Source organism: Giraffa tippelskirchi, chromosome 11 (genome assembly GCF_054371585.1).
Source record: "Giraffa tippelskirchi isolate mGirTip1 chromosome 11, T2T-mGirTip1v1.2.pri, whole genome shotgun sequence".
In the NCBI taxonomy this organism is placed as follows: Eukaryota; Metazoa; Chordata; class Mammalia; order Artiodactyla; family Giraffidae; genus Giraffa; species Giraffa tippelskirchi.
This window is the reverse complement of record NC_137285.1, coordinates 101,729,339-101,750,013: the sequence shown is the minus strand read 5'-3', so window position 1 is coordinate 101,750,013 and position 20,675 is coordinate 101,729,339.

Genomic DNA, 20,675 nt, shown 5'->3' with positions numbered 1-20,675 from the left:
ACAGGCAGAACAACACAGGCAGGTCTCTGGTACAAGTCCAGGGGCAAACCCAAATTCAACAACTGTAAGAAAATAAAAATTTGGGGAAGCAATGCATTCAGATGTTAGCAGTGCTTGCTGGAGGTCACAGCCTCCTCTTCTGCTTTTTAATATTGTCCCATTTTTCTCAAGTTAAGTACAATATATTGTACCTGGAGAATTCCTTGGACAGAGGAGCCTGGCAGGCTACAATCCATGGGGTTGCAAAGAGTCAGACACGACTGAAGCGACTGAGCACACACACACACATTGTACCAATATACTGGTAATGTGAACAAAGTAAACTAAGTTCTAACGGGAAAACAGTGAAGGCATCTCTCTGCTTCCTCAAACTTCATGCAGCTCTCGGGGGTCCTCAGGGCCACAGGGAAGCCAGACACCACCAGGCAGGGAAGGACTGCCCCTCGTGGGCTGGAACAGGAGGGAGGCTGCATTAAGCAGCTCAGGCCAGTTTGTTTCCTGAAGTCAGAGGCCAAACTCCAGGCTCTGACTCACCTGAGGGACTCTGATGTCACCCGAGGGACCTTGCTGGGAGGTTTCGGAGAGGCTGCCAGGCTGCTTGCCCAGCTGCTTCCCTGACAGGCCTGTATATGCACTACAAGTCCTCAGAGCTGCCCCAGAGCCGGTGCAGGGCTCCTGCATGGCTCCTGCGTGGCTTCAAGGCTGCGTGCAGCCTTGAAGACGCAGAGACGGATTTAGACGTAGAACAACAAAGGCCTCTGTGGGGGGAGACCCTCGTGGTCTACGCAGGAGGTGTATGCCCTCAGCCCGCTGCCCAGGCCTCTGGCTCTGCTTCCGTGTGTCTGCCCGCCCCGTCTGCCTTTATTTCCGCCACTCTCCTCTGGCCCCAGGACCGTCCCTCTTGGGGGCCAGGAGAAGCATGGAGGGTCCAGGGAAAGAGACAAGAAGGAGGGAGAAAGCGCAGGGTTGGGAGGAAGGGGAGGGTGCCAGGTCTGGGCAGGCTGGGTCGGGGGTGGTGGGGGGATCAGGAACAGAGGCCAAACCACACGCCCCCGTGCTCCTTCTCCAGCTGCTAGGGTCCTCCACCCAGGCCCGGCTTCCCCTAGAGAGATGGGAGCTGTCAGAAGTCCAGAGGAGACACCCTTGATGACAGTGTTAGAGGCAGACTTGCAGGGCCACAGGCAGCCTGTGGAGGAGACCTTGGGGGCCAGGCCTGCACCCCCCACCCACCGAGCAGCCTGAGCCCACTGACCCGCCGCCCCTGTCCTCATGGGGGGCTGCCCTCCTGTACAGTCCATCCTGCAGGGAGAGAGAAGGTGGCTCAGGGGGGCTGAGGGGATTGCCTTTGTCCCCCTGGAAACTTCCAGCCAGTTGTTGTTGGGGGGGGAGCTGCCTGGGTCCAGGAAGTCTCTGCTTGAGTGTGTAGCGTTGATTATGCCTGGTTAAAGATCATTAAAGCCTTTGTTGGGGGAGCTGACTGACAAGGAGAGTGGATTAATATTAGAACACCCTGTCACAAGTGGTGAAAAGGCCGGATTGATTTTATAGGGAGTTTAGTCAGAGCTGCGTGTAAAACCCCTGGGGTTGCTCTGGAGTGTATCCATCTCCGCCATTAGGGAATCCCCACGGGAATACTCAGCTGCAGTGTTTATTACAACCAAAGCTGCATATCATAGGTATAGCATGAGCTGCTTTTATTCAGCTCCCTCGCTCTTGATGGCCCTGGCTCCTTAGTGGCTCTGTCCTGGGTGTACCCAGGCAGCTGTCTGGTCAGAGGAGACAGTCATGGGCTGGACCAGGAAGATACACAGGTATGTATGTGCATGTGTGTGCACATACGTATGCATGCATATGTGTGCATGCGCATATGTGTGTGTGTATGTGTGCATGTGCACACACAAGATGGGGTGGAGATAGAGGAGCTCTAGAGCTTCCCCTTCTGGGGGATGCTGGGGAGAAATTTCTATTATGTCTGCCCTGGAACTATCCAGCATGACTCATGTTTCCTTTCATATCAGCCTGGTAGCTGAAGATGGGATCAAGAAAGTCAGGTTTGTCCTCTTGTGACAAAACACAACTTGGAACTTAGAAAGCTTGCACCCCTGAAAGACTGTTTGCCTAAGAATTCTCTGAGTTTAGACTCAGTTTAGATGGTTTAGACTGAGTGATGGCCAAGAGTGGTGGCTCTGCTGCTCATTAGCTCTGTGACCTTGGGTAAGTCAACTAACTTCTCCAGACCTAGTGTTTTTCATTCGGGTATAATGGAAAAAATGAAAGAGAAGTCACTCAGTCGTGTCCAACTCTTTGCGACCCCATAACTGTAGCCTATCAGGTTCCTCTGTCCATGGGATTTTCCAGGCAAGAGTACTGGAGTGGGATGCCATTTCTTTCTCCAAAAATGGAAAAAGATTGAGGGCAAAAGGAGAAAAAACATCAGAGGGTGAGACGGCTGGGTGGCATCACTGTTGCAATGGACATAAACTTGGGCAAACTTTGGGAGATGGTGAGTGACAGGGAGGCCTAGCGTGCTAGGCGTACAGTCCATAGGGTTGCAAAGAGTTGGACATGACTGGGTGACTGAACAACAACAACAATAATGAAAGTAGTACCTGCTTGCTGGGGTGCTCTAAGAATTACATGGATATTACAAGCAAAGTGCCTGGCACTTTGTATATACTTAATGCTAGTTAGTGCCACTGTGCCTGATTTTTGCATTGTAGCTGATTATTCTAATATATTCTAAATGGGATTCAATGTACAAATATTTTGTTTGAACAAAACTTTTCTGGAGCACTGTTATTACAGAAAACGTGGCCTACTTATAGAAGCAGAATGGCCATGGAAGGATGTTCATCAGTCCTTCCTCCACTGGAACCCCCTCTGGAGGGCTCATGGAGTGTTGGGAAGAAGGTGAGACCCCAGATAGGAGAACTCTGGGGCCATCTGTGTCTCTGGGGGGATGGGGCACTTGGGGATGTGGCACTTGGCCCACTGGGTCTGAGATGACATGGAACAGGGTCTAGGCCTGCCAGCCCAGTTCAAATGGACACAGAGATGCAGGTCAGCCCTGCAGATGTCAGTCACTGAGAAAGACACGGGGTGTAAGTCATAGGTGAGGTGTCACACCTGGGCAGAGATAAGGGCAGATGTTTGGTTACGTGAGCAGCAAAGAGGAAGCTAGTTGCATGTCAGTCTCATGCCAGCCAAGAGTCTGAGAGCAGAAGAATCCACGACTCATTTTTACTGAACTCCCACAACCCTTTTCATTTTTTTAGGTCTCCCATATACTTTTTTTTTTAAGTGAAGTATCGTTGATTTACAGTGTTGTGCCAATCTCTGCTGTATAGCAAGTGACTCAGTTTTACACATCTATGCATTCTTTCTTAAAATATTCTTTTCATTTATGGTTTATTCCAGGAGATTCGGTATACTTCCCTGTGCTACAGTAGGAACTTGCTGTTTATCCATTCTAAAGGTAAGAGTATGCATCTACCAACCCCAAATTCCCAGTCCATCTCTCTCCCTCCTCTCCTTCCCCTTGGCAACCACAAACCTTTTCTCTATGTCTGTGAGTCTGTTTCTGTTTTGTAGATAAGTTCATTTGAGCTGTATTCTAGATTTCACATATAAATGATATCATATGTTATTTGTCTTTTTTCTGACTTACTTCACTTAGTATAATAATCTCCAGTTGCGTCCATGTTGCTGCAGATGGCATTACTTTGTTCTTTTATTATGGCTGAGTAGTATTCCACTGTATATGTGTACCATATCTGCTTTATCCGTTTGTCTGTCAATGGACGTTCAGGTTGTTTCCACGTCTTGGTATTGTGAATACTGCTGCTGTGAACATTGGGGTGCCTGTATCTTTTTGAGTTATAGTTTTGTTCATGTATATGCCCAGGAGTGAGATTGCTGGATCATATGGTAATTCTAGTTTTAGTTTTCTGAGGCACTTCAATTCTGTTTTCCATAGGGCAGCAGCCCTTTTTATGAATGTCTACTGCTCAGCAACTGGCTACCTTGTTTTTTTCATAGAGCATGGCTTTTAAGACTCATGCCTCTGGAATTGGATTACATGATCTACTCCTCAGCTCTCTGTGACCTTGAGGAAACTACCTCTAGGAAACTACCTCAGTTTCCTCCTCTTTAAAATGGGTGTGATAATAGGATTATTCTGAGGGTAAAGGAGATGATACACATGGAGCATGCAGAGCTGTGCGGAGCAGTAACAAACCTTCAGTGTCAGCTCCCATCACAGTAGCTTTCCCTTAGTCTCCTCTGATTCTCTGAACTCCCCTCAAGATTCGGGAACTGTGCTCATGGTTTCTGTGTTCACAAGCCCCAGCCATAGGCTGAGCACATGAGTGCTCAGTAGATGTTTTTGGAACTGTGAATCAGATAGGTTGGGGCATTGTCACAACTAGCAGGTCTAATCCCTGGGTCAGGAAGATCCCTTGGAGGAGGAAACGGCAACCCACTCCAGTATTCTTGCCTGGAAAATCCCATGGACAGAGAAGCCTGGTGGGCTACAATTGATGAGATTGCAAAAGAGTCAGACATGACTTAGTGACTAAACAACAGCATGGTAGGGTGACTTGGACCTGCCAGAAGGAAGCAAAGTCAAAGATGAAAGACAGAACAAGGTCAGATGCCAGGTTGGGTGTTATCAGTGCAGAGCTGAGGTGAGAAGCAGAGTAGATGGTGAGGATTTCCACGTCTGATGAGGCTCAGTGGTGGGATCAGAATCCAAGGGGTAAATCTGAAGAAACAGTGGTGGAGGAAGGTGAGAGGGCCATGGTCAGCCCGGACAGAAGAGGTTTGAACAGCATCCTTCTGATGGTGGTGGGGCTGCAGGCTTAGGGTATAGTGCCAGTAGACTGTGAGTATGGAGTTCCCATCGGCTTGTGTCTACCAAGATACTCCATACCTGGAAGAGATGACTGAAGCTCTTTGAGGAACGAGAGGAAAGTTAATCAGATTGCAGACTTAGATAGGCAGGACACAGAAATTCAGGCTACCAGATACTGCAAAATAAAGAAAGAAATCAGCCCTGGTGAGCCTCCCCTAACAGCAAATGTTAGAAAATATTTTTTTTTGTAAAATGTTTGAATAATAGTAAAAATTCAAAGAAGAAATTAAAACATTCCAAATCCCACATCCAAGAGATAATCACTATTAATATTTTGGTCAACACCACTCGGCAGATGGCAGAGTTTGTAATCTCCATCACTGTCTCTCCCTGCCGTCCTCAAAGGACATACATTCCAAGAAAAACAAAACAAACAAACAACTACAAAAACTTGATGGTTGGTTAGCAAATGCAGCTTCAGAGTGGACCCTCATCCTTTGCCCATCCCTCTGTTCCAACCAGATTGCAACCTTTAGGCCCCTCCTCTCTGAAGACTACAATGCTTTAGGCATTTAATTATCTAAGACACATACAGATCTGTGTGTATAACTTTACATAAATGGACTCAGACTTTGCATGCTGTTCTGTTACGTGATTTCTTCTTGCTTCACAAAATGTCAGACATCGTTTCAAGTCAACACATATAAAGCTGGGGCTTCCCTGGTGGCTCAGTGGTAAAGAATCCTCCTGCCAATATGGAAGATGTGGGTTCAGTCCCTGGATTGGGAAGATCCCCTGGAAAAAGAAATGCAGCCCACTCCAGTATTCTTGCCTAGGAAATCCCATGGACAGAGGAGCCTCGGGGGCTACAGTCCGTATAAAGCTGCATTATCATTTTTAATGACTGAACACTATGTTTCCCATTCATTGGAACTATTCCCCCATTGATTGACATTTTGTTTAGATTGTCACTAAAATTTTGCTATTATAAACAGTGCTTCAGCAAACATCCTTCTGCTTATATCTTTTCACATGGGTGATTGCTCTCATAGGGTAAATTCCTAGAAATAGAATTGCTAAGTAAATAATCAGACATATTTTATATTTTGATACGTAAAAATCCAGATAGATTTTCACCCTTCCAGTCGTCTAAAATGCTGTCCATTTCTTTCTCCAGTTAACAAATTAGGTTTTGCCAGTTTTTTTTAACCTATGCTAATATGATGTGTAAAAATAACATCTCATTCCTTTTCTTTGACTATTGTTGAGGTGAAATTGTTTTCATGTGTTTATTGGCCTATTGTATTTCTTCATTTGCAGTTTGCCTCAATATTAAAAATCATAAGAAAAACCACAAATATAAGAAAATGTCATGTTGTAGAAGAATATCAATATAAGAAAATGTTTACAATTCATTCCAAAGTGATTAAAGTACAGACGATAAAGCATTTTTATAGTATAGTATTTTTTTAAAAAATATTAATATAAGAAGATGCAAAGACTACAGATGAAAATAACACATTTCAAAAGTCTTGGAAGCAGTTCTTTTTTTTAATGCATACTCTTGGTTGTTAAGTTTTTTGCAATTATAACGATTACTTTTATAATTGGAAAAAAATCCTAGCAAGTGTTAATAAAGCTGCAAATATCCTTCAGGTAATCTGCACTACCCTGCTACTCCTTCTGTGCAGATGGTGGCTTCTGGAGCTACAAGGGAATTTAAATATCATATATTCTCTGCTTCTACATTTTAGGAAAGAGAAAATTGCAACCCAAAGAAGTTAAATGACCTGGCCAAGGTCTGCCAGCAAGTGGAGGCAGGGGAGGAGGAAGGTAACATTATATGACATGCTAACAGAGAAGATGAGAACCCACCCTCCCCTCATCCACTCTCTCTTCTGGGGGGTCCTGGCTAGTGGAGTACTAGGACTGTGTTTAAACTACAGCAGAATGAATCTGAGTTCAACTTTAGATGCTATCCTGGGATCAGTGTAGAATGGCTTGCAGAAATCTGGAGATCTAAAGAACCGGGGAGCTAGGCTCCGTGCTCTATGATGACCTAGGTGGGTGGGATGGGGGAGGGGTGGGAGAGAGGTCCAAGAGGACCATGCACGGGAAGTGGCTTTCGTCGTGTCCAACTCTTTGTGACCCCATGAACTGCAGCCCGCTAGGCTCCTCTGACCATGGGATTCTCCAGGCAAGAATACTAGAGTGGCTTGCCATGTCCTCCTCCAGGGGATCTTCCCAACCCAGGGATCAAACCCACATCTGCATTGCAAGTGGGTTCTTTACCACTGGCGCCACCCAGGAATCCCAGATATATGTATACTTAGAGTTGATTCACTTCATTGTACAGCAGAAACTAACACAACCATGTAAAGCAATTACACTCCAAAAAGAAAAGAACCAGGAGACCTAGTGTCTGTCGAGGTGAGGAGTGGATCCTGCCTGAGGTGAGAGGAATGACAGGTGATTTCTGAAGTCCAGGGATCTGAGGCGATGGACAGTAGGGAGAACTCAGCGCACCCGGAATGGCACAGCTTCCCTGGTTCAGGTTGCCCACGCCATCCCAGGAATGCCTCAGGAGCCTGGGGGTGACCCTGCACTGCCCCTAAGCCCCACTCAGCTGTTCCTCCCCAGCAACTACAGCAACCCCCGCAACCCCTGGCCCCCTTCCCTACCCTCCCTCCGAGACCTTGGAATGGGGTTTTGTTTTATAATTTGTTGCAGGTGGTTTTTTTTTCCCTTCCCTTTCTTTCAGAAGCCTGTCTGGGATTCTGCTCCATACTGAGGTTGGAAAGAGCAGCGCAGCTCCTCTGGAAATCTTGTTTCCCCTGCCACATGACATCAGTGGGTTATATTGCAACTTTCCACATGGCTGCCCAGACACAGACAGTTGTGTTTATGAAAATCCTCCTGATACAGACTTGGAGCTTCCCTGGCACAAGAGGCTCCTTCTCGGGCTGCAGTGTGTTCTGCTTAGAGGAGCGGCTGACAAAGGGTGGCGTGGAAGGCCAGCTCCTCTGCCTGGTGCACGGTGGAGGTGGGGAGGGAGGCCTCCGATCCCTCTCCATCCCAGGAGTGTGGAGCATCTTGGGCTGCACCATGCCCGGCTCCACTCTGGGAAGTCACAGCTGCACACAATCAGAGGTGTTTTTTGGTTTTTTTTTTGACAGTGAGGCTGGTTGGGTTTGGGTGAGAGGGGAAAGGGAAAGGCCTGGTGGAGGGGATCAGAACCCCTGTTTCAGGTTGTTCTGTGGCTGACCTGTGGTGTGGTTTGGGGTAAACCACTTCACCCATCTGGGTCTCAACGCTTCCTTTCAATTTCCCGAAACAGGAAGAATGATTTCCACATCCCCCCACCAATGTGGAAATAAGGATTCAATGGCAAGAAACACAGGGACACATTTGGAGAGAAGCTCAGTGGACTTAGGGAAGCCATTTCTACTCTCCAAACTTTTCCCTTTCTATAAGATAACGGGATAAATGTGTTGGCTCCTAAGGCCCTTCCAGGTCTAAGGAAAAAAAAACAAAACTTGACTTTGTGACTTCAAATCTCTAGACACTAACACTAAATGATGGGTTAATACTCAGGGACCAAAGTCACATAGGAAATCTTAAGTTTGAGTCAAAGCTTGGGAAGGTTAGTTTAGGGTAAATTCAGTGAATTGTGGAACTACGTATTCCTTATTAATAGCTCTTTGGACCACAAGCACTCCCTACAGTGACGTCTGGGGGTGTCTGGGCCCTCCCTAATCTCTTGTTACTACCTCTTAGAACTCCAGATGCTGGTGCGCCATCTCCCTGCCCCCACCCCCCAGGATCCAGTCTTTTAAGTTTCTGCAGCTTGATTTGAACATTCTCCCTATGAAGGCTGTCCTGGCTGCCCAGCCGGAATGGAAGCACCATGCAGCAAGGTGCCTTGGGGGCTTTGCGTCTCTCATAATCCCATGCCCAATGACCTTCCCACCCTCCCTCCCTCCCCACTTCTCTCTTTCCCTCGCAGTCCTTGAACAGCACATGGAAAGACTCCATCTAGCGGAAATTGAACATGTGGCATACTTCCTGGGCCCATGAACTCCTACCCCACTACCCACCCCAGGAAATATTAATAAATGACAAGAGCAGCAGCTAACATTTATTAAGCTCCTACTATGTACCAGGCTCTTCTCTGAGAGCCGTATGTGGTTAATTCTCACAATGATCCCAGGAGACGTGCACTTTCATTATCTCGCAACTTAAGAGAGAAGGACACAGAGGCGCAGGGAGGTGAGGACACCATCCAAGGTCACTCGTGGTAGAATCTTGATTCAAATCTAGACAGGCTGATTTCAGAGTTCAGGCCCTCGGTCAACTGCACCAAGCTTTCTTTTGGCCCAAATGCTAAGAGAAAAGAGAGGGGGACAGACGGATCACTTTTCCTCAGAGGATGGGGAAGGGTCCGCTAGAGGAGGAGCTGCTGTAGGAGAGGCAGAGAGGATGAGTAAGAGCTCCCGGGGCAGGGAATGACCAGGGCCCTCTTCATTAGCCAACAGTTGAGGAGAAGAGCCAGCAGCATTTCCACTCGCCATCTTTCTTCAGCAACTATTTCATCGAAGAAAAGGAGGTGAGGTCACAGAGGAGCAGCCAGTGACTCTTCTCACGGAGGGACTAGAGTCCTTGACCTTGTCACACTCGTCCCCTACAACTCGCCACCTTTTGCTACCAACTCCTTGGAATTCCAGCTTCCTCAGTGGCTCAGCAGTAAAGAATCTGCCTGCAATGCGAGAGATATGGGTTCGATCCCTGGGTGGGGAAGACCCTCTGGAAGAGGGCATGGCAGCCCACTCCAGTATTCTTGCCTGGAGAATCCCCTGGGCAGAGGAGCCTGGGGCCTACAGTCCATAGAGCACACACACTATACAGTCCATAGAGCGCACACACACACGTCTTGAACTTCCACAAGGGAGGAAAGATTGTTAGATAAGGGTGAGAAAGAGAGTGTCTAGGACACAGCAGTCATTGGAAGGCCTAAGAAGTATGCGAGGGTCCCTAAGGATGGAGGGGAGCCAGGCCAGGCTGCACCAGTCCCCAGCCTTGCCACCTCCTGACCACTTTACCTGCCTGCCAATTGCAGGCCTCCTCTGGATTCTGCGACAGTCTCCTCGGGCATGATTTAGAAGGGGCTGTGCTAAGGCGGTCATCCCTTCCTAATGGGCTTGAGTCATAATTCTCAGCAACCATCCTCCTCTCCCCCACACCCACCCCCTCCCTGTGGCTACTGCTCTGAGGCAGTTAGAACAGATTTAAGATCAAAATCAAATCAGATTCACCAAACAAGGTGTCAGGCCAGGCAGGAGGGGCTGGGGGTTGGGAGTTATAGCCTGGAAGGCCTGGCAGTTCCTTGGAGATTATTAAGGGAGTATATTTTATGGCCAGACACAATGCTGAGAGAACCATCCATAAAACAATTACAGGAAACTGCCCCACGTGTCTCAAGGATGCTGTAGATGGCTGGGTGGGTGATGAGTAAGCATACATTTGTACCCATCAGGCGTTCCTGAGGGTCCCACCTGCTGGTGGCTTGCTGGGTGGCTCTGTCCTTAGGAGCCAGGCAGACTTGGGGACAGGATTACTTCCCGGAAAGGGTCAGGAAGCGTGCTCTGCATTGAGAGAGCAATGAATTCTTAAGATGGGTGGGGTTTATTTTACCACTGGAAAAATGGACACTCAGAGACAGGAAGAGCCCTTCTTGCCTGCAGTCATACTGCTTCTGGGAACTAGAAACGGGTCTCTGGACTCCAGAAAGTGAAAGTGTTAGTCGCTCATTCGTGTCCTACTCTTTGTGACTCTATGAACTGTAGCCTGCCAGGCTCCTCTGTCCATGGAATTATCCAGGTAAGAATACTGGAGTGGGTTGCCATTTCCTTCTCCAGACTCCAAGATCAGTGCTTTTTCAGATTGCCAAGGCTCCTGGCAAAGCAGTCAATCCTAAAGGAAATCAACCCTGAATATTCATTGGAAGGACTGATGCTGAAGCTGAAGCTCCAATACTTTGGCCACCTGATGCGAAGAGCGGGCTCATTGGATAAGACCCTGATGCTGGGAAAGATTGAAGGCAGGAGAAGAGAGCGACAGAGGATGAGATAGTTGGATGAAATCATCGACTCAATGAGCATGAGTTTGAGCAAACAGGAGACTGTGAAGGACAGGGAAGCCTGTCATGCTGCAGTCCAAGGGGTTGCAAACAGTCGGACATGGCTGAACGACTGAATGACTGGTCTCCCATGGAAAAAGGCAGAATGCAGGTTTCCCCCACAGATCGTGCCGGTTAGGATTCTGTGCCTAAAGCCCCCGATGATGGGTCTTTACTAGCTTTGAAGGTGATTTTCAGGAATCTCATAGACCTCAGGCCCAGGTTAAGTGCCTAGTGTCTATGGTTCAGGATGGCCATTCTGGGCTCAAGTTCAATGAGGTACACCCTCACCTGGGGTCCCCTAGAGACCTGGCACCCAAGTCCTGGACCATGAGATCTGAGGAATGTCTCACCCTCCCTATAAGAACACCAATCGATCTGAAGTCAGGAATATATTTATTCATCTATATATCATATAACTTAGGGCTTGGTACCTAAGAAGCAAGTATTCAGTGGTTATATGCTAGATTAATGAGTGCATCTAAACCTTGTCCTTCACCAGCAGTTCACGGAGGAGGAAGGGGAAGTGCACGGAGGTGCCATTACTTGACCAAGGTCACATAATGACAGTGACAGGACCCTGACAAGGTCTTTGTCTCCGGTGCCCAGTGTTCTGTCTTCTACAGCAGTTGCCTCCTCTCAGGTTCCCCGGGGCTGGACTAATTGACCTAGAATGGATCCTCTGCTCCCTCCTCACTGGAGAAACCCAGCTGTGCCATCCATTCTAGCTGTCGGGGTCCCACTTTAGAGTGGCATTTCCTCTTGTGGAGCCCTGCGGTCCCCCTCCCCTCTGCAGCCACCAGCCCTCCCCCTCCTGGAGTCAGTGCCAAGCTCTTGCTGGACATCTCTGAGGACCTGGGAGAGGCTCCGGGGAAACAAAACCCAGGGGACCCAGCTGCTTTCCTGTCAAGTCCAGCTGCCCTGAGTGCTGCCAGCCTGACAAGTGGCATTAGCATAAAAACCTTGCTGTGGCAGCTGCCGGCTCCATGCCAGAGCCCTGGGCGTCCCTGCCTGGTGCCATTCACTGTCACCAGGGGTGGGCACCTGCCAGCCAGAGGTGCCTGGCTGTCTCTCAGCCCGACTCCCGGACTCTGAGCACCTCCTGCTCTCTGGGCTCCCGCGGCAGCTCTCTCAGCAAGCCTGCAGCCCACCTAGGCACCCCTGAGCCCCTTCCCCACGGGGGCAAAGAGCCTCCTTGCCTTTGTCCCAGCTTCTCCCTGTCTCGAGGAGGACCCCAGTCCCCTCCACTTTCCGGATGGGAAAATTCTGTGTTTCCAGCATGACTCAGCCTAATTTTTCCCATGTACTCCACACTCCTCTTTTCTAATTCCTTCTCCCTCTGATTAGGATGTCCTGTCCCCACCGTCAAGGTCTCATATGGGTTGAGAGAGGGAACCTGTGAATTGCTGCTAGGGATGAGGACCTCGGTCTCCCTCCAGAGTAGGGGGGCACATGTTCCCGAGTTCTCTGCCTAATGCCCCTGGATGATGAGTCTTTACTACGTGGGTGGAGCTTTGTGGGGCAACAGTCGCCCGAGCGGACATCAAGTAGCCCACCCTCCGAGGTGAAATGTCGAGGAGACCTCAGGGCTGTGGTGCAGACAGGAGGCTTCCTCTGGGGGCCCCCTCCCCCAGGTACCGTAACCAAGGTCTCCTTGCCCCCATCTCCAACCTTTGTAACCTGAAAATACAAGATAAGGTCTGAAAGCCTTCCCTGGGTTTCCATAACACAGACCACTTTAAAAACTGGTGGAAGACAAGAGAACAGCAACTGCAGTAAGCAAATAGCTTAAGAGCCCTCTCCTGCCCAAAGTCCAGGTGGTCACTGGTTGCCGGGGCTTTCTACCTGAGGCTGCAAATGTGGGGGCAGCCCATCCTGCCTCTCTCCGTCCCCCTGCCCCTCCTCCTCCTTTTCTTCCCCCCCCCTTCCTCTTCTTCCTCGTTCCCTTCCCTCCCCACCCCCACCCCCACACTTGGCCCGCTGACCTTCTCTGGGTTCCTCCCCGGGCCTTTGTGACTGTCCGCCTCCCCAGCACCCTCCTGTCTTACTGTCATAGAACCCTGTTCTTGTCTTTCACGCACCCTGCAACTTTTGTGTACTTCTCATCTTAAAAGTACTTATCCGTAAATATGTCCTTTCTTTCCTTTATAAATTAGTTTCTTTGACCTAAGTGACAGATACACAAAAGTTAAAGATCAAACCACATCAAGAGGTTTTACAGGAAAGACAGCAGGCTCTGCTCACAACCCTTTTCCATCTTCCAGCGTCAACCACTTTCAACTCTAGGCTGTTTCTCCTGGTGTTTACATTCCTTCATCTAAGTGACATACTCATACTCCCATTTTTTTCATAACGTTTTATTACGAAAAATTCTAATATATAAAAAAGTTGGATTTACAGCAGACATTCATATGCCCACCATCTAATTCTACAATTAATATTTCATGACACTGCTCTATCACATAACTTTCTAATTTTCCATGCTTCTGTCCATGTGTCACTCCCTCTTATCTTTTAGTACATTTCCAAGTAAGTTGTAGATAAGAGTACACTTTAGTCATCCCTAAACACTTCACCATGCATATCATTAGAGTTCAGGATTTGCTTGTGGTTCTTTTCTTTTTCCTTTTGAGAAAAACGTTACAGTACTTCAGTCCATGACTTCAGAGCTATGCATGGGACTATGTAACCAAACTGCCACCCTAAATCAGAACTTCACCATCCCCTTGGGGCTTTCCCTTAGGCGTCCTTGCGATAAATACCACCAGAGGCCCACATAAGGCAGGCAGCTACTGTTTTTTCTTTCTCTTTTTTTAACTCTGTTTTTTGACAAAACAATTTTTGATCTTGTCTACTGACTTCCTATTATGGCATGAGTCTTCGCCCATAGCTTTGCCTCCCCATAATGTACTTATATCAACTTTGAAAATTAAATCAATACTTTCTATTTCCACAACAATAAGTAAAACACATTCACACCTGCAACAGGACTCAACGATGGTGGTTTCCTTTCTTGGGCAACTTTATGCTTTTCTTCATTTTTGGTTTTCCCTCTTTTCTAAGGTCTTCTCATAAGTTTTCTTTATGATTCAACAGAATGGAAGACCATCTATCAATATTACTTGTCAAATGAGCAAGGGTATCAAATAATCTATAACTTAATTTCTTCCCCAGGAGAAAGCCTACAATCCATTGATGGTGGCTCCTCTGCTGCTTCCTTTCTAGAAGCATTTAGGAACCTCTAATTTCTGGTGTCTGAAACATCATGATCACATGCCTTAGGCCTTTAATGACCCTTCAATCTGAAAACTAACCACTCAGTTCTGGGAAATTTTCTTCTATTATTTCTTTGCTAATTATCCTCTCCATTTTCTCAGAATCTGTCTAGAATTCCTACCAGTTAAATGTTGGACCTCCTGAGCTGGCTCTTTAATATTCTCATTTTCTGTCCCATTATCTCTATTTCTCTTTCCTTCTGTTCCACTTTTGGGGAAATTTCTTCTATTTTCTCTTTCAGAACTTTTATTGAATTTTTGCTACCATTTTTAATAGCTAAGAGCTCTTCCTTATGCCTTGATTTTATATATGGCAATCTACATCTTTATTTTTTTATTTTGAAAAATATTTATTTATGTGTTTGGGCTTCCCTAGTGGCTCAGCTGGTAAAGAATCCTCCTGCAGTGTGGGACACCTGGGTTCGATCCCTGGATTGGGAAGATCCCCTGGAGAAGGGAACTGCTACCCACTCCAGTATTCTGGTCTGGAGAATTCCATGGACTGTATAGTCCATGGGGTCGCAGAGAGTTAGACACGACTGAGCGACTTTCACTTTATTTATATATTTTAATGTGTCAGGTCCTAGTGTCGGCACATGGGATCTTCACTGTGGCACATGGGCTCCTCTCTAATTGTGGGGCTCCAGCCTCAGTAGTTGCTGTGCACAGGCTTAGTTACGCTGAGTCATGCGGGATCTCAGTTGACAGTTTTTCAGTCACTCAGTCATGTCTGCCTCTCAGCAACACCATGGACTGCATGTCAGGCTTCCCTATCGTCACTGTCTCCGGAGTTTGCTCAGACTCATGTCCACTGAATTGATGACGCCATCCGACCATCTCATTAGTTTCCTGACCAGGGATCAAACCCATGTCCCCTGCACTGAAAGGTAGATTTTCAACCACTGTACAATCAGGGGAGCCCCTGACAATCTATATTTTTATATCTATCTATTTACCTATCTATATTTGCTCTTATTTTAGGTAAAATATCTGCTTTCATTCATCTGAGGATATTAACCATGCTTATTTTTTAATTATTTTTCTTTTTTTAAAAAAAAATTCCATGAACTGTGTCTGTTTCTTCTGAGTTTCTTCTTTCTTCCTATTTGCTTATCTCGTCATAATGTTGGAGGCTTTCCTAGAACGTCTGGTGATCCATAGTTGCCTTTATTTAAGAGTGTGAATCATTTTTAAAAACCTAGTTGTCCCTCTTTGAGTATGGGTGAGTCTCTCTGGGTTGGTGGACTTCACAGTAGGGTGGATGGACAGGGAGTTAGGGTTTTTTTTGGAGGCTTCTGCCCCAAATTCTATTTGCCCCTTATCCCCTTAGGCCATTCAGTTTTTCCAGAGGAAAAATTTCCTGCTTCCAGTCTGGGTTGGGAGGTGAGGGATGGGAGATGAGAGATGTCTTGGCTGCTACTATTACGAAAACTCAGTTGGGAAGAAGGCTGAGGCTCTCTCTGTTCAGTATGCAGAATTTAATTTAATGAAAAGACCCTGATGCTGGGAAAGATTGAAGGCAGAAGAAGGGGACAACAGAGGATGAGATGGTTGGATGGCATCACCAACTTGATGGACGTGAGTTTGAGTAAGCTCCAGGAGTTGGTGATGGACAGGGAAGCCTGGCATGCTGAAGTCCATGCGGTCACAAAGAGTCAGACACAACTGAGCTACTGAACGGAACAGAAAGATTCAGATTCCTAGCAGAGTGCCTAGCTCATAACTAGGTTCATAACTAACTAGATTCCTAGAAAACAAATACTGACTAAATTAAAAGTATGAAAGATCGAAGGTTTTATAATATTCTCTTATATAACAAGGTCTAGTGCCTTGGAGGTGGGAATCCCCAGTCTTCTCTGGAAAACAGGAGGCTGATTGGATTAGGGGGTTATCGACTATGATTGGGATGGAGAAAAAAGAATCACAGGTGAATGGTCTCTTGGTTCTACTGATTCAGATGTTCTAGCATTATAAGGACTGGCTGGATAGAGGTGGGTGCCTGAGGGGTCTGGGGGGAATATCTGGGGTGACTGGCTCCAGTCCCAGTATGAGTCCCATTCCCCCACCCTCCCCTTCCAGAACAGAGGAGTGTCTCACAGCTGGAGGGAAGGGAATGCCAAGGAGGACTGGAAACCCCTCTCCTCCCTTAGAAGGCCAGGAAAGGAGGAAGGAGGCAGGGAGGAAGGCCAGGGAGGGCGGCGTAGCTCAGCATCCAGCCCAGAAGCTGGCTGATGAGCTAAAAATATAGCCAGCGGTGTCCCCCCCTCCCCCACTGTCTTAATGTGGTTTTTAAAATAAGTCAGCCTCTCTAGTTCTCCCTTTCCACTGTCATTTATTTCAGTTTTTATCTCCACAACAAAAATTCCTTCCAACTTTTTTTTTTCCCTCTCTCCCTCTAATGCTCTTCACTTTCAAATGCTAATAATCTCCAGCTGTAAAAGGCTTAGAAGTGGCTCTAGATTGTTTGATCTTTGGCCTGTGATCTGCTTTCATCTCTCTGCTTTCAAATGTTACTTTAGATTTACTTTAACCTATTAACATGCTTGGTATTCACAGACATGCTCCCAACCCGCTTCCCAGCACCCAGGCACCACCCCCACCACAACTCCAGCCCCCCATCAAACTAGAGGGGGAAAGTGAAACTCCAAGCACAGAATTTAACTTTGGCAGAGAGGGGACAGGAAGCCTTGAAGGCGGGGACAGGTGGAAGGAGGGAGGGGATGGGAAAGGCTGGAGTGGCGGGGAGGACGGAGGGGAGGTGATGGGTACTGAGAGGGAGGCAGGAAAGAAGATAACTGGTTGGAAGAGGAGAGGAGACGAGGAGAAAGAAGAAGCAGATGAAGCCGGAGAAAGGGAGAATGGGACAGACACAGAGGGACAAGCCGTACTTGCGAGCACGCTGCCTCCTGGCTGGTTAGACACCAGCTAAACCTGCTCTCCCCGGAGCTGGGCTGGGGAGTGGAGAGACTGAATTAGTGCTTCAGATTTCTTGCTCCTGCCATCGTGCTGGAATGTCGCGTGTTCGTTTCCACAGAAAATGCGAGGCATGAATATGGATGAAGCTTCTCACTGAGACCACAAGGGTACGGCTCAGTTATTTGCCATATAAAGTAGCCCAGGAGAGTGCTCTGCACTTGATCATTTCCTCTGAGTAGGGCTGTGTGCTTGCACACACGTGTTTGTTGGGAGGGGTGGGGAGAGGGGAACATGTTGGAGGAGGGGGGCATGTGCGGGGAGGGGCCTTTGGAAGGGGCCCAGGTTGGTCAGGAGGCACCTCTGAAAGGTACCTTGTCATTTAGACCCTCGACGTGGCTCTGGTGACCATTGGGTGCCTGGGGGCTGGTTTGGGAAGAGAGCCCCCCACTTCCCACCTCCCCACCCATCACACACACATAGTGACATCTGTGACTTCACAGTTTCTGACACAGATCCACGCAGATCTGCAGAGATCCTTGGAGACTCAGAGGAGGACCACTGATAACATAATTTTTGGAACACCCAGAGCAGGACCTGTTGTTCACTTGCTAAGTCGTGTTTGACTCTTTGTGACCCCATGAACTGCAGCATGCCAGGCTTTCCTGTCCTTCACTGTCTCCCTGAGTTTGCTCAAACTCGTGTCCATTGAGTCGATGATGCCATCCAAACATCTCATCCTCTGTTGTCCCCTCCTCTTGCCCTCAATCTTTCCCAGCATCAGGATCTTTCCCAGTTGAGCTGGTTCTTGGCATCAGGTGGCCAGAGTATCGGAACTTCAGCTTCAGCATCAGTTCTTCCAATGAATATTTAGGGTTGATTTCCTTTAGGATTGACTGGTTTGATCTCCTTGTAGTTCAAGGGACTCTGAAGAGTCTTCTCCCAGCCTGATGGCCTCTTTCTCCTGAGGCTGCTCCTTTAGGGAGAAGGCAGATGTCCCCCCTCCTGGAGGGAAAGCTCCCAGCCTCTGGAAGGTGGTGGCTCCATCAGGAGGGAGAGGCTGTCTTGGGCTGGCTGGAAGGGCCACTGAGGACCAGAGTCCTCCTGGACAGTCTCTCCATAGATGAAAAGCCACCAAAGATGCTGGGGGCAGAGGAGCGCAAGGAAATCTCACTTGGAACCAGAAAGCCTAGAGTTCAAGCCTTGGGCCAATGATCTTGCCCTTTTGATCTCAGTTTTCTCATCTATGAAATGGACTAACACTACTCCTGACTTCAAAAGGCAATCATGATGACAAAGTAATCTTAGTATAAGGATTTACAATTATAATTCACTGAGCACTCATTATGTGGCAGGTACTGTTATAAATATATTATTAATATTAACTCACTTAATCCTCCATTAATCCTCACTTAATACTCATTTGACCCTACGAGGTAGATCCTGTTATGAGCCTCATTTTGCAGATAAGGAAACTGAGACACATAAGGTTTAAGCAGTTTGCACAAGGTCACGTAGCTAGAGCTATTATGTTCACTTTAGGCTAATTAGGCTACTAGGTCACTTGAACTCATCTGTTACCTCATTTCATCCTATTACTTCCTTCTGGGTTGGTATCATTGCATGTGCTTTACACAGAACCTAGCAGCAAGTCCTAGCCCAGGTTCTCTGCCACCAAGCCCACACTTCTTATCATCCTGCTAGGCTGCAAAGATGCTTTTCAATTGCAAAGGGCTTGAAAATGTTAGTTATTATTATCCATGAATTGTTGGGATTTCTGCCAAAGGGGAAACTCATATTTAGTGAGTCGGAGGCCCAGGGAGCAAAGGAAAAGGTAGAGTTCCTAGGCTGTCCTCTCTCAAAGGTCTTCTCTAGGGCAAATCAGAACCTCTCTGCTATAGCCAGTCAGTTACTCCTGGTCCTGAACAAGGCAGAGAGGGAGGGTGGAACTTGTCCCATCCTACAACCTAACAGACTCCACATGGAAAGGCAGGGAAAGTGACCCACCTTAGGTCTGGGGATCATCTCCACAGCTGCCACACCCCAGCTTCCCACGGTGGAGGTAGTGGAGGCGTATTAACGTTTATAAGGGCTGAACAGAGGGGTGACCGTGAGCTGAGGCCCCTGTGGACACCTGGGAAAGCTTTTCAAGTGACTGTGACCAGTTGAAGTGAAAGGAAATGGACCCAATCTGAACACTGCCATGTGCCAGACAACACAGGGGGTCTTCCCACACCTGTTGGTCTAATCAGACATCACAACAGCCCTGTGTGTCAGGCAGCCATCCGCATCATCGTCTGACTTGAACGAGGCGGCATGGAATCTTCTCACTTTACCCCGCTGCCTCCCTTGGCTCTCCGCGGTGTAGCGGGATGACACTAACCTTGTATTAACTGAAATACAAGGAAAGCAGCTCCCTGGGCCCTCCAGAGGCCTAGGCATCAGTGACCCCAAGTCCCAAGAAGGTCCCGTTTCATGAGGGCACTCAGCTTCCCTGGGGCAGGACCAGGGTCTGCTTGTGACCTGGTGGAACTCAAGCTTAAAACATTTCTTCTTTTTCACTCTGGGTTCTGTCTCCCTCCAGGGTCTGTCCGGTAGTGAGCCTGGCATGCCAGGTGCCTGTGTAGTGGGGGAGGGGACTCAGCTCTTTGTCTTGCTGGCTGTGTGCCCTGGACAAGTCCCTTAACCTCTCTGAGGTGATGTTTCCCCATCTCCCTAAATGGAGGGGCAGCCCTAGCGAGCCGTGACCCCAGGGGTGACGGGGCCCTAGGAGTGCTGTGTCTTCTGCTTGGCCCCTTGGACTCTTCCTGGGGAGGGGAAGGCAGCACGCAGAGCCCCTACCTCTGGGGCTTGGTGAAGGCTCGTGCTGGCAATGAAGGAGGGAAGGACACATGTATCCTTCACTTTTTCTGGCTCCAGCAAAGCTCAGAGTCCCCCTCCCCCTGCCCTCCCCCTGCCCCCACCCCAGGCGAGTATGCAGTCTAAACCCCAGGGGCTGTTTCTTGAAGGGCCTGCCCAGGGCCAGGATGAACGCCTGAGCACCCAGCCTCTGTGGTGAGGTCGTCCCCACTTAAAAGCCAGGAGTCAGCTCTTCAGGCCAGAAGAATCCTTCCAGGCAGCCAGGGGAATGGAGGAGAAGCCGGGGCTTGAGAAGGGCATCTGCTCTCCCTTCGCTGTTGCTCTCTTTGGTGCCAGCCTCACCAGGAGCCCTGGAAAGCTGGTGGGGAGGGGGGTGGGCAGCGGGCACTGAGGCAGAGTCCCCCCTCCCTTCACACCCACCCACCAGACCTTAGTTACTGCAAAGAGCAAATGCAAATGGATTGGAAGCGCAACACCCAGAATGCACTGCCCCGCTTCCTGGGGGCTCACTCTAAGTTACAGCCGGGCTCCTCCTGGGGGCTGACATTTTCCTTGGTTCAAACAACATCTGCGCCTTGACAAGCCTGGTGAAAGGTGAGGG